The sequence below is a fragment of the Scyliorhinus torazame genome, chromosome 23, assembly GCF_047496885.1.
Source record: "Scyliorhinus torazame isolate Kashiwa2021f chromosome 23, sScyTor2.1, whole genome shotgun sequence".
Classification (NCBI taxonomy): Eukaryota; Metazoa; Chordata; class Chondrichthyes; order Carcharhiniformes; family Scyliorhinidae; genus Scyliorhinus; species Scyliorhinus torazame.
The window spans coordinates 72,621,798-72,635,379 of NC_092729.1; the positions used below are offsets into that span (position 1 = coordinate 72,621,798).

General features: G+C 35.0%; 1 protein-coding gene across 6 annotated transcripts in view; it reads left to right on the plus strand.

Moving 5' to 3' along the window:
• LOC140399624 (uncharacterized) overlaps positions 1-13,582 on the plus strand; it is a 219,091-nt gene that overhangs the window by 45,003 nt on the left and 160,506 nt on the right. The window lies entirely within an intron of this gene.

Genomic DNA, 13,582 nt, shown 5'->3' on the forward strand with positions numbered 1-13,582 from the left:
CTATAATATACACAGGGGCTGTTATTCTCTATAATATACACAGAGACTGTTATTCTCTATAATATACACAGGGACTGTTATTCTCTATAATACACACAGGGGCTGTTATTCTCTATAATATACACAGTGACTGTTATTCTCTATAATACACACAGGTGCTGTTATTCTCCATAATATACACAGGGACTGTTATTCTCTATAATATACACAGAGACTGTTATTCTGTATAATATACACAGGGACTGTTATTCTCTATAATATACACAGAGACTGTTATTCTCTATAATATACACAGGGACTGTTATTCTCTATAATATCCACAGAGACTGCTATTCTCTATAATAGACACAGAGACTGTTATTCTCTATAATATACACAGGGGCTGTTATTCTCTATAATATACACAGAGACTGTTATTCTCTATAATATACACAGGGACTGTTATTCTCTATAATACACACAGGGGCTGTTATTCTCTATAATATACACAGGGACTGTTATTCTCTATAATACACACAGGGGCTGTTATTCTCCATAATATACACAGGGACTGTTATTCTCTATAATATACACAGAGACTGTTATTCTGTATAATATACACAGGGACTGTTATTCTCTATAATATACACAGAGACTGTTAATCTCTATAATATACACAGAGCCTGTTATTCTCTATAATATACACAGGGACTGTTATTCACTATAATATACACAGAGACTGTTATTCTCTATAATAGACACAGAGACTGTTATTCTCTATAATATACACAGGGGCTGTTATTCTCTATAATATACACAGAGACTGTTATTCTCTATAATATACACAGAGGCTGTTATTCTCTATAATATCCACAGAGACTGTTATGCTCTATAATATACACAGGGACTGTTATTCTCTATAATATACACAGGGACTGTTATTCTCTATAATATACACAGGGGCTGTTATTCTCTATAATATACACAAGGGCGGTTATTCTCTATAATATACACAGAGACTGTTATTCTCTATAATATACACAGGGGCTGTTATTCTCTATAATATACAGTGACTGTTATTCTCTATAATATACACAGGGGCTGTTATTCTCTATAATATTCACAAAGGCTGTTATTCTCTATAATATACACAGGGACTGTTATTCTCTATAATATACACAGAGACTGTTATTCTCTATAATATACACAGGGGCTGTTATTCTCTATAATATACAGTGACTGTTATTCTCTATAATATACACAGGGGCTGTTATTCTCTATAATATACACAGAGACTGTTATTCTCTATAATATACACAGAGGCTGTTATTCTCTATAATATCCACAAAGACTGTTATGCTCTATAATATACACAGGGACTGTTATTCTCTATAATATACACAGGGACTGTTATTCTCTATAATATACACAGGGGCTGTTATTCTCTATAATATACACAGGGGCTGTTATTCTCTATAATATACACAGGGCCTGTTATTCTCTATAATATACACAGAGGGTGTTATTCTCTCTAATAGACACAGGGACTGTTATTCTCTATAATATACACAGGGACTGTTATTCTCTATAATATACACAGAGACTGTTATTCTCTATAATATACACAGGGGCTGTTATTCTCTATAATATACACAGAGACTGTTATTCTCTATAATATACACAGTGACTGTTATTCTCTATAATATATACAGGGACTGTTATTCGCTATAATATACACAGAAACTGTTATTCTCTATAATATACACATGGACTGTTATTCTCGATAATATACACAGAGACTGTTATTGTCTATAATATACACAGAGACTGTTTACTCTATAATATACACAGTGACTGTTATTCTCTATAATATACACAGGGACTGTTATTCTCTATAAAAGACACAGAGACTGTTATTCTCTATAATATACACAGAGACTGTTTACTCTATAATATACACAGTGACTGTTATTCTCTATAATATACACAGGGACTGTTATTCTCTATAATACACACAGACTGTTATTCTGTATAATATACACAGAGACTGTTATTCTCGATAAAATACACAGCGACTTATTCTCTATAATATACAGTGACTGTTATTCTCTATAATATACACAGGGACTGTTATTCTCTATAATATACACATGGACTGTTATTCTCTATAATATACACATGGGCTGTTATTCTCTATAGTATAGACAGGGACTGTTATTCTCTATAATATACCCAGGGGCTGTTATTCTCTATAATATACACAGGGACTGTTATTCTCTATAATATACACAGGGACTGTTATTCTCTATAATATACACAGAGACTGTTTTTCTCTATAATATACACAGGGACTGTTATTCTCTATAATATACACAGGGGCTGTTATTCTCTATAATATACACAGGGACTGTTATTCTCTATAATATACACAGAGACTGTTTTTCTCTATAATATACACAGGGACTGTTATTCTCTATAATATACACAGGGGCTGTTATTCTCTATAATATACACAGGGACTGTTATTCTCTATAATATACACACAGACTGTTATTCTCTCTAATAGACACAGGGACTGTTATTCTCCATAATAGACACAGAGACTGTTATTCTCTATAATATACCCAGGGGCTGTTATTCTCTATAATATACACAGGGACTGTTATTCTCTATAATATACACAGAGACTGTTTTTCTCTGTAATATACACAGGGGCTGTTATTCTCTATAATATACACAGGGACTGTTATTCTCTATAATATACACACAGACTGTTATTCTCTCTAATAGACACAGGGACTGTTATCCTCTATAATATACACAGGGACTGTTATTCTCTATAATATACACAGAGGCTGTTATTCTCTATAATGTACACAGGGACTGTTATTCTCTATAATATACACAGAGACTGTTATTCTCTATAATATACACAGAGACTGTTATTCTCTATAAAATACTCAGGGACTGTTATTCTCTATAATATACAGTGACTGTTATTCTCTATAATATACACAGGGACTGTTATTCTCTATAATATACACATGGACTGTTATTCTCGATAATATACACAGGGTCTGTCATCCTCTATAATATACACAGGGACCGTTATTCTCTATAATATACACTGGGGCTGTTATTCTCTATAATACACACAGAGACTGTTATTCTCTATAATATACACATGGACTGTTATTCTCGATAATATACACAGAGACTGTTATTGTCTATAATATACACAGAGACTGTTTACTCTATAATATACACAGTGACTGTTATTCTCTATAATATACACAGGGACTGTTATTCTCTATAATAGACACAGAGACTGTTATTCTCTATAATATACACAGAGACTGTTTACTCTTTAATATACACAGTGACTGTTATTCTCTATAATATACACAGGGACTGTTATTCTCTATAATACACACAGACTGTTATTCTGTATAATATACACAGAGACTGTTATTCTCGATAAAATACACAGCGACTTATTCTCTATAATATACAGTGACTGTTATTCTCTATAATATACACAGGGACTGTTATTCTCTATAATATACACATGGGCTGTTATTCTCTATAGTATAGACAGGGACTGTTATTCTCTATAATATACCCAGGGGCTGTTATTCTCTATAATATACACAGGGACTGTTATTCTCTATAATATACACAGGGACTGTTATTCTCTATAATATACACAGAGACTGTTTTTCTCTATAATATACACAGGGACTGTTATTCTCTATAATATACACAGGGGCTGTTATTCTCTATAATATACACAGGGACTGTTATTCTCTATAATATACACAGAGACTGTTTTTCTCTATAATATACACAGGGACTGTTATTCTCTATAATATACACAGGGGCTGTTATTCTCTATAATATACACAGGGACTGTTATTCTCTATAATATACACACAGACTGTTATTCTCTCTAATAGACACAGGGACTGTTATCCTCTATAATATACACAGGGACTGTTATTCTCTATAATATACACAGAGGCTGTTATTCTCTATAATGTACACAGGGACTGTTATTCTCTATAATATACACAGAGACTGTTATTCTCTATAATATACACAGAGACTGTTATTCTCTATAATATACACAGGGACTGTTATTCTCTATAATATACACATGGACTGTTATTCTCGATAATATACACAGGGTCTGTTATCCTCTATAATATACACAGGGACTGTTATTCTCTATAATATACACTGGGGCTGTTATTCTCTATAATACACACAGAGACTGTTATTCTCTATAATATACACATGGACTGTTATTCTCGATAATATACACAGAGACTGTTATTGTCTATAATATACACAGAGACTGTTTACTCTATAATATACACAGTGACTGTTATTCTCTATAATATACACAGGGACTGTTATTCTCTATAATAGACACAGAGACTGTTATTCTCTATAATATACACAGAGACTGTTTACTCTATAATATACACAGTGACTGTTATTCTCTATAATATACACAGGGACTGTTATTCTCTATAATACACACAGACTGTTATTCTGTATAATATACACAGAGACTGTTATTCTCGATACAATACACAGCGACTTATTCTCTATAATATACAGTGACTGTTATTCTCTATAATATACACAGGGACTGTTATTGTCTATAATATACACAGAGACTGTTTACTCTATAATATACACAGTGACTGTTATTCTCTATAATATACACAGGGACTGTTATTCTCTATAATAGACACAGAGACTGTTATTCTCTATAATATACACAGAGACTGTTTACTCTATAATATACACAGTGACTGTTATTCTCTATAATATACACAGGGACTGTTATTCTCTATAATACACACAGACTGTTATTCTGTATAATATACACAGAGACTGTTATTCTCGATAAAATACACAGCGACTTATTCTCTATAATATACAGTGACTGTTATTCTCTATAATATACACAGGGACTGTTATTCTCTATAATATACACATGGACTATTATTCTCTATAATATACACATGGGCTGTTATTCTCTATAGTATAGACAGGGACTGTTATTCTCTATAATATACCCAGGGGCTGTTATTCTCTATAATATACACAGGGACTGTTATTCTCTATAATATACACAGGGACTGTTATTCTCTATAATATACACAGAGACTGTTTTTCTCTATAATATACACAGGGACTGTTATTCTCTATAATATACACAGGGGCTGTTATTCTCTATAATATACACAGGGACTGTTATTCTCTATAATATACACAGAGACTGTTTTTCTCTATAATATACACAGGGACTGTTATTCTCTATAATATACACAGGGGCTGTTATTCTCTATAATATACACAGGGACTGTTATTCTCTATAATATACACACAGACTGTTATTCTCTCTAATAGACACAGGGACTGTTATCCTCTATAATATACACAGGGACTGTTATTCTCTATAATATACACAGGGACTGTTATTCTCTATAATATACACAGGGACTGTTATTCTCTAGAAGAGACACAGTGACTGTTATTCTCTATAATATACACAAAGGCTGTTATTCTCTATAATGTACACAGGAACTGTTATTCTCTATAATATACACAGAGGCTATTATTCTCTATAATATACACAGGAACTGTTTTTCTCTATAATATCTACATGGACTGTTATTCTCTATAATGTACACAGGGACTATTATTCTCTGAATATATACATAGACTATTATTCTCTATAAAAAACACAGGGACTGTTATTCTCTATAATATACACTGGGGCTGTTATTCTCTATAATATACACAGGGACTGTTATTCTCTATAATATACACAGCGACTGTTATTCTCTATAATATACACAGAGACTGTTATTCTCTATAATATACACAGGGACTGTTATTCTCTATAATATACACAGGGACTGTTATTCTCTATAATATACACAGGGGTGTTATTCTCTATAATACACACAGTGACTGTTATTCTCCATAATATACACAGAGACTGTTATTCTCTATAATATACACAGGGACTGTTATTCTCTATAATATACACAGAGACTGTTATTCTCTATAATATACACAGGGACTGTTATTCTCTAAAATATCCACAGAGACTGTTATTCTCTATAATATACACATGTACTGTTATTCTCTATAATATACACAGGGACTGTTATTCACTGTAATATACACAGGGACTGTTATTAGAACATAGAACATAGAACAATAGAGCGCAGTACAGGCCCTTCGGCCCACAATGTTGCACCGAAACAAAAGCCATCTAACCTACACTATGCCATTATCATCCATATGTTTATCCAATAAACTTTTAAATGCCCTCAATGTTAGCGAGTTCACTACTGTAGCAGGTAGGGCATTCCACGGCCTCACTACTCTTTGCGTAAAGAACCTACCTCTGGCCTCTGTCCTATATCTATTGCCCCTCAGTTTAAAGTTATGTCCCCTCGTGCCAGCCATTTCCATCCGCGGGAGCAGGCTCTCACTGTCCACCCTATCTAACCCCCTGATCATTTTGTATGCCTCTATTAAGTCTCCTCTTAACCTTCTTCTCTCCAACGAAAACAACCTCAAGTCCATCAGCCTTTCCTCATAAGATTTTCCCTCCATACCAGGCAACATCCTGGTAAATCTCCTCTGCACCCGCTCCAAAACCTCCACGTCCTTCCTATAATGCGGTGACCAGAACTGTACGCAATACTCCAAATGCGGCCGTACCAGAGTTCTGTACAGTTGCAACATGACCTCCCGACTCCGGAACTCAATCCCTCTTCCAATAAAGGCCAACACTCCATAGGCCTTCTTCACAACCCTATCAACCTGGGTGGCAACTTACAGGGATCTATGTACATGGACACCTAGATCCCTCTGCTCATCCACACTTTCAAGAACTTTACCATTAGCCAAATATTCCGCATTCCTGTTATTTTTTCCAAAGTGAATCACCTCACACTTCTCTACATTAAACTCCAGTTGCCATCTCTCAGCCCAGCTCTGCAGCTTATCTATATCCCTCTGTAACCTGCTACATCCTTCCACACTATCGACAACACCACCGACTTTAGTATCGTCTGCAAATTTACTCACCCACCCTTCTGCGCCTTCCTCTAGGTCATTGATAAAAATGATAAAAATGACAAACAGCAACGGCCCCAGAACAGATCCTTGTGGTACTCCACTTGTGACTGTACTCCATTCTGAACATTTCCCATCAACCACCACCTTCTGTCTTCTTTCAGCTAGCCAATTTCTGATCCACATCTCTAAATCACCCTCAATCCCCAGCCTCCGTATTTTCTGCAATAGCCTACCGTGGGGAACCTGATCAAACGCTTTGCTGAAATCCATATACACCACATCAACTGCTCTACCCTCATCTACCTGTTCAGTCACCTTCTCAAAGAACTCAATAAGGTTTGTGAGGCATGACCTACCCTTCACAAAGCCATGCTGACTATCCCTGATCATATTATTCCTATCTAGATGATTATAAATCTTGTCTCTTATAATCCCCTCCAAGACTTTACCCACTACAGACGTGAGGCTCACCGGTCTATAGTTGCCGGGGCTGTCTCTGCTCCCCTTTATTCTCTGTAATATACACAGAGGCTGTTATTCTCTATAATGTACACAGGGACTGTTATTCTCTATAATGTACACAGGGACTGTTATTCTCTATAATATACACAGGGGCTGTTATTCTCTCTAATATACACAGGGACTGTTATTCTCTATAATATACACAGAGCCTTTTATTCTCTATAATATACACAGGGGCTGTTATTCTCTATAATATACACAAGGGCTGTTATTTTCTATAATATATACAGGGACTGTTATTCTTCATAATATAGACAGGGACTGTTATTCTCTATAATATACACAGAGACTGTTATTCTCTATAATATACACAGAGACTGTTATTCTGTATAATATACACAGGGGCAGTTATTCTCTATAATATACACAGAGATTGTTATTCTCTATAATATACACAGGGACTGTTATTCTCTATAATATACACAGGGACTGTTATTCTCTAGAAGAGACACAGTGACTGTTATTCTCTATAATATACACAAAGGCTGTTATTCTCTATAATGTACACAGGAACTGTTATTCTCTATAATATACACAGAGGCTATTATTCTCTATAATATACACAGGGACTGTTTTTCTCTATAATATCTACATGGACTGTTATTCTCTATAATGTGCACAGGGACTGTTATTCTCTGAATATACACATAGACTATTGTTCTCTATAAAAAACACAGGGACTGTTATTCTCTATAATATACACTGGGGCTGTTATTCTCTATAATATACACAGGGACTGTTATTCTCTATAGTATACACAGGGACTGTTATTCTCTATAATATACACAGGGACTGTTATTCTCTATAATATACACAGGGGTGTTATTCTCTATAATATACACAGGGGCTATTCTCTATAATATACACAGAGACTGTTATTCTCTATAATATACACAGTGACTGTTATTCTCTATAATACACACAGCGACTGTTGTTCTCTATAATATACACAGTGACTGTTATTCTCTATAATACACACAGGGACTGTTATTCTCTATAATATACACAGGGACTGTTATTCTCTATAATATACACAGGGACTGTTATTCTCTATAATATACACAGAGGCTGTTATTCTCTATAATGTACACAGAGACTGTTATTCTCTATAATATGCACAGGGACTGTTATTCTCTATAATGTACACAGTGACTGTTATTCTCCATAATAGACACAGAGACTGTTATTCTCTAGAATATACACAGAGACTGTTATTCTCTATAATATACACAGGGGCTGTTATTCTCTATAATATCCACAGAGACTGTTATTCTCTATAGTATACACAGGGACTGTTATTCTCAATAATATACACAGGGACTGTTATTCTCTATAATATACACAGTGACTGTTATTCTCTATAATATACACAGAGACTGTTATTCTCTATAATACACACAGAAACTGTTATTCTCTATAATATACACAGGGACTGTTATTCTCTATAATATACACAGGGACTGTTATTCTCTATAATATACACAGAGACAGTTATTCTCTATAATATGCACACAGACTGTTATTCTCTATAATATACACAGTGACTGTTATTCTCTAGAAATATACACAGAGACTGTTATTCTCTATAATATACACAGGGGCTGTTATTCTCTATAATATACACAGGGGCTGTTATTCTCTATAATATACACAGGGGCTGTTATTCTCTATAATATACACAGAGACTGTTATTCTCTATAATGTACACAGGGACTGTTATTCTCCATAATAGACACAGAGACTGTTATTCTCTATAATATACCCAGGGGCTGTTATTCTCTATAATATACACAGGGACTGTTATTCTCTATAATATACACAGAGACTGTTTTTCTCTGTAATATACACAGGGGCTGTTATTCTCTATAATATACACAGGGACTGTTATTCTCTATAATATACACACAGACTGTTATTCTCTCTAATAGACACAGGGACTGTTATCCTCTATAATATACACAGGGACTGTTATTCTCTATAATATACACAGAGGCTGTTATTCTCTATAATGTACACAGGGACTGTTATTCTCTATAATATACACAGAGACTGTTATTCTCTATAATATACACAGAGACTGTTATTCTCTATAAAATACTCAGGGACTGTTATTCTCTATAATATACAGTGACTGTTATTCTCTATAATATACACAGGGACTGTTATTCTCTATAATATACACATGGACTGTTATTCTCGATAATATACACAGGGTCTGTTATCCTCTATAATATACACAGGGACTGTTATTCTCTATAATATACACTGGGGCTGTTATTCTCTATAATACACACAGAGACTGTTATTCTCTATAATATACACATGGACTGTTATTCTCGATAATATACACAGAGACTGTTATTGTCTATAATATACACAGAGACTGTTTACTCTATAATATACACAGTGACTGTTATTCTCTATAATATACACAGGGACTGTTATTCTCTATAATAGACACAGAGACTGTTATTCTCTATAATATACACAGAGACTGTTTACTCTATAATATACACAGTGACTGTTATTCTCTATAATATACACAGGGACTGTTATTCTCTATAATACACACAGACTGTTATTCTGTATAATATACACAGAGACTGTTATTCTCGATAAAATACACAGCGACTTATTCTCTATAATATACAGTGACTGTTATTCTCTATAATATACACAGGGACTGTTATTCTCTATAATATACACATGGACTGTTATTCTCTATAATATACACATGGGCTGTTATTCTCTATAGTATAGACAGGGACTGTTATTCTCTATAATATACCCAGGGGCTGTTATTCTCTATAATATACACAGGGACTGTTATTCTCTATAATATACACAGGGACTGTTATTCTCTATAATATACACAGAGACTGTTTTTCTCTATAATATACACAGGGACTGTTATTCTCTATAATATACACAGGGGCTGTTATTCTCTATAATATACACAGGGACTGTTATTCTCTATAATATACACAGGGACTGTTATTCTCTATAATATACACAGGGGCTGTTATTCTCTATAATATACACAGGGACTGTTATTCTCTATAATATACACACAGACTGTTATTCTCTCTAATAGACACAGGGACTGTTATCCTCTATAATATACACAGGGACTGTTATTCTCTATAATATACACAGAGGCTGTTATTCTCTATAATGTACACAGGGACTGTTATTCTCTATAATATACACAGAGACTGTTATTCTCTATAATATACACAGAGACTGTTATTCTCTATAATATACACAGGGACTGTTATTCTCTATAATATACACAGGGACTGTTATTCTCTATAATATACACAGGGACTGTTATTCTCTATAATATACACAGAGGGTATTATTCTCTATAATATACACAGGGTCTGTTATTCTCTATAATATCTACAGAGGCTGTTATCCTCTATAATATACACAGAGACTGTTATTCTGTATAATATACACAGGGGCAGTTATTCTCTATAATATACACAGAGATTGTTATTCTCTATAATATACACAGGGACTGTTATTCTCTATAATATACACAGGGACTGTTATTCTCTAGAAGAGACACAGTGACTGTTATTCTCTATAATATACACAAAGGCTGTTATTCTCTATAATGTACACAGGAACTGTTATTCTCAATAATATACACAGAGGCTATTATTCTCTATAATATACACAGGAACTGTTTTTCTCTATAATATCTACATGGACTGTTATTCTCTATAATGTACACAGGGACTATTATTCTCTGAGTATACACATAGACTATTATTCTCTATAAAAAACACAGGGACTGTTATTCTCTATAATATACACTGGGGCTGTTATTCTCTATAATATACACAGGGACTGTTATTCTCTATAATATACACAGAGACTGTTATTCTCTATAATATACACAGAGACTGTTATTCTCTATAATATACACAGGGACTGTTATTCTCTATAATATACACAGGGACTGTTATTCTCTATAATATACACAGGGGTGTTATTCTCTATAATACACACAGTGACTGTTATTCTCCATAATATACACAGAGACTGTTATTCTCTATAATATACACAGGGACTGTTATTCTCTATAATATACACAGAGACTGTTATTCTCTATAATATACACAGGGACTGTTATTCTCTAAAATATCCACAGAGACTGTTATTCTCTATAATATACACATGTACTGTTATTCTCTATAATATACACAGGGACTGTTATTCACTGTAATATACACAGGGACTGTTATTAGAACATAGAACATAGAACAATAGAGCGCAGTACAGGCCCTTCGGCCCACAATGTTGCACCGAAACAAAAGCCATCTAACCTACACTATGCCATTATCATCCATATGTTTATCCAATAAACTTTTAAATGCCCTCAATGTTAGCGAGTTCACTACTGTAGCAGGTAGGGCATTCCACGGCCTCACTACTCTTTGCGTAAAGAACCTACCTCTGACCTCTGTCCTATATCTATTGCCCCTCAGTTTAAAGTTATGTCCCCTCGTGCCAGCCATTTCCATCCGCGGGAGCAGGCTCTCACTGTCCACCCTATCTAACCCCCTGATCATTTTGTATGCCTCTATTAAGTCTCCTCTTAACCTTCTTCTCTCCAACGAAAACAACCTCAAGTCCATCAGCCTTTCCTCATAAGATTTTCCCTCCATACCAGGCAACATCCTGGTAAATCTCCTCTGCACCCGCTCCAAAACCTCCACGTCCTTCCTATAATGCGGTGACCAGAACTGTACGCAATACTCCAAATGCGGCCGTACCAGAGTTCTGTACAGTTGCAACATGACCTCCCGACTCCGGAACTCAATCCCTCTTCCAATAAAGGCCAACACTCCATAGGCCTTCTTCACAACCCTATCAACCTGGGTGGCAACTTACAGGGATCTATGTACATGGACACCTAGATCCCTCTGCTCATCCACACTTTCAAGAACTTTACCATTAGCCAAATATTCCGCATTCCTGTTATTTTTTCCAAAGTGAATCACCTCACACTTCTCTACATTAAACTCCAGTTGCCATCTCTCAGCCCAGCTCTGCAGCTTATCTATATCCCGCAGTAACCTGCTACATCCTTCCACACTATCGACAACACCACCGACTTTAGTATCGTCTGCAAATTTACTCACCCACCCTTCTGCGCCTTCCTCTAGGTCATTGATAAAAATGATAAAAATGACAAACAGCAACGGCCCCAGAACAGATCCTTGTGGTACTCCACTTGTGACTGTACTCCATTCTGAACATTTCCCATCAACCACCACCTTCTGTCTTCTTTCAGCTAGCCAATTTCTGATCCACATCTCTAAATCACCCTCAATCCCCAGCCTCCGTATTTTCTGCAATAGCCTACCGTGGGGAACCTGATCAAACGCTTTGCTGAAATCCATATACACCACATCAACTGCTCTACCCTCATCTACCTGTTCAGTCACCTTCTCAAAGAACTCAATAAGGTTTGTGAGGCATGACCTACCCTTCACAAAGCCATGCTGACTATCCCTGATCATATTATTCCTATCTAGATGATTATAAATCTTGTCTCTTATAATCCCCTCCAAGACTTTACCCACTACAGACGTGAGGCTCACCGGTCTATAGTTGCCGGGGTTGTCTCTGCTCCCCTTTATTCTCTGTAATATACACAGAGGCTGTTATTCTCTATAATGTACACAGGGACTGTTATTCTCTATAATGTACACAGGGACTGTTATTCTCTATAATATACACAGGGGCTGTTATTCTCTCTAATATACACAGGGACTGTTATTCTCTATAATATACACAGAGCCTTTTATTCTCTATAATATACACAGGGGCTGTTATTCTCTATAATATACACAAGGGCTGTTATTCTCTATAATATATACAGGGACTGTTATTCTCCATAATATAGACAGGGACTGTTATTCTCTATAATATACACAGAGACTGTTATTCT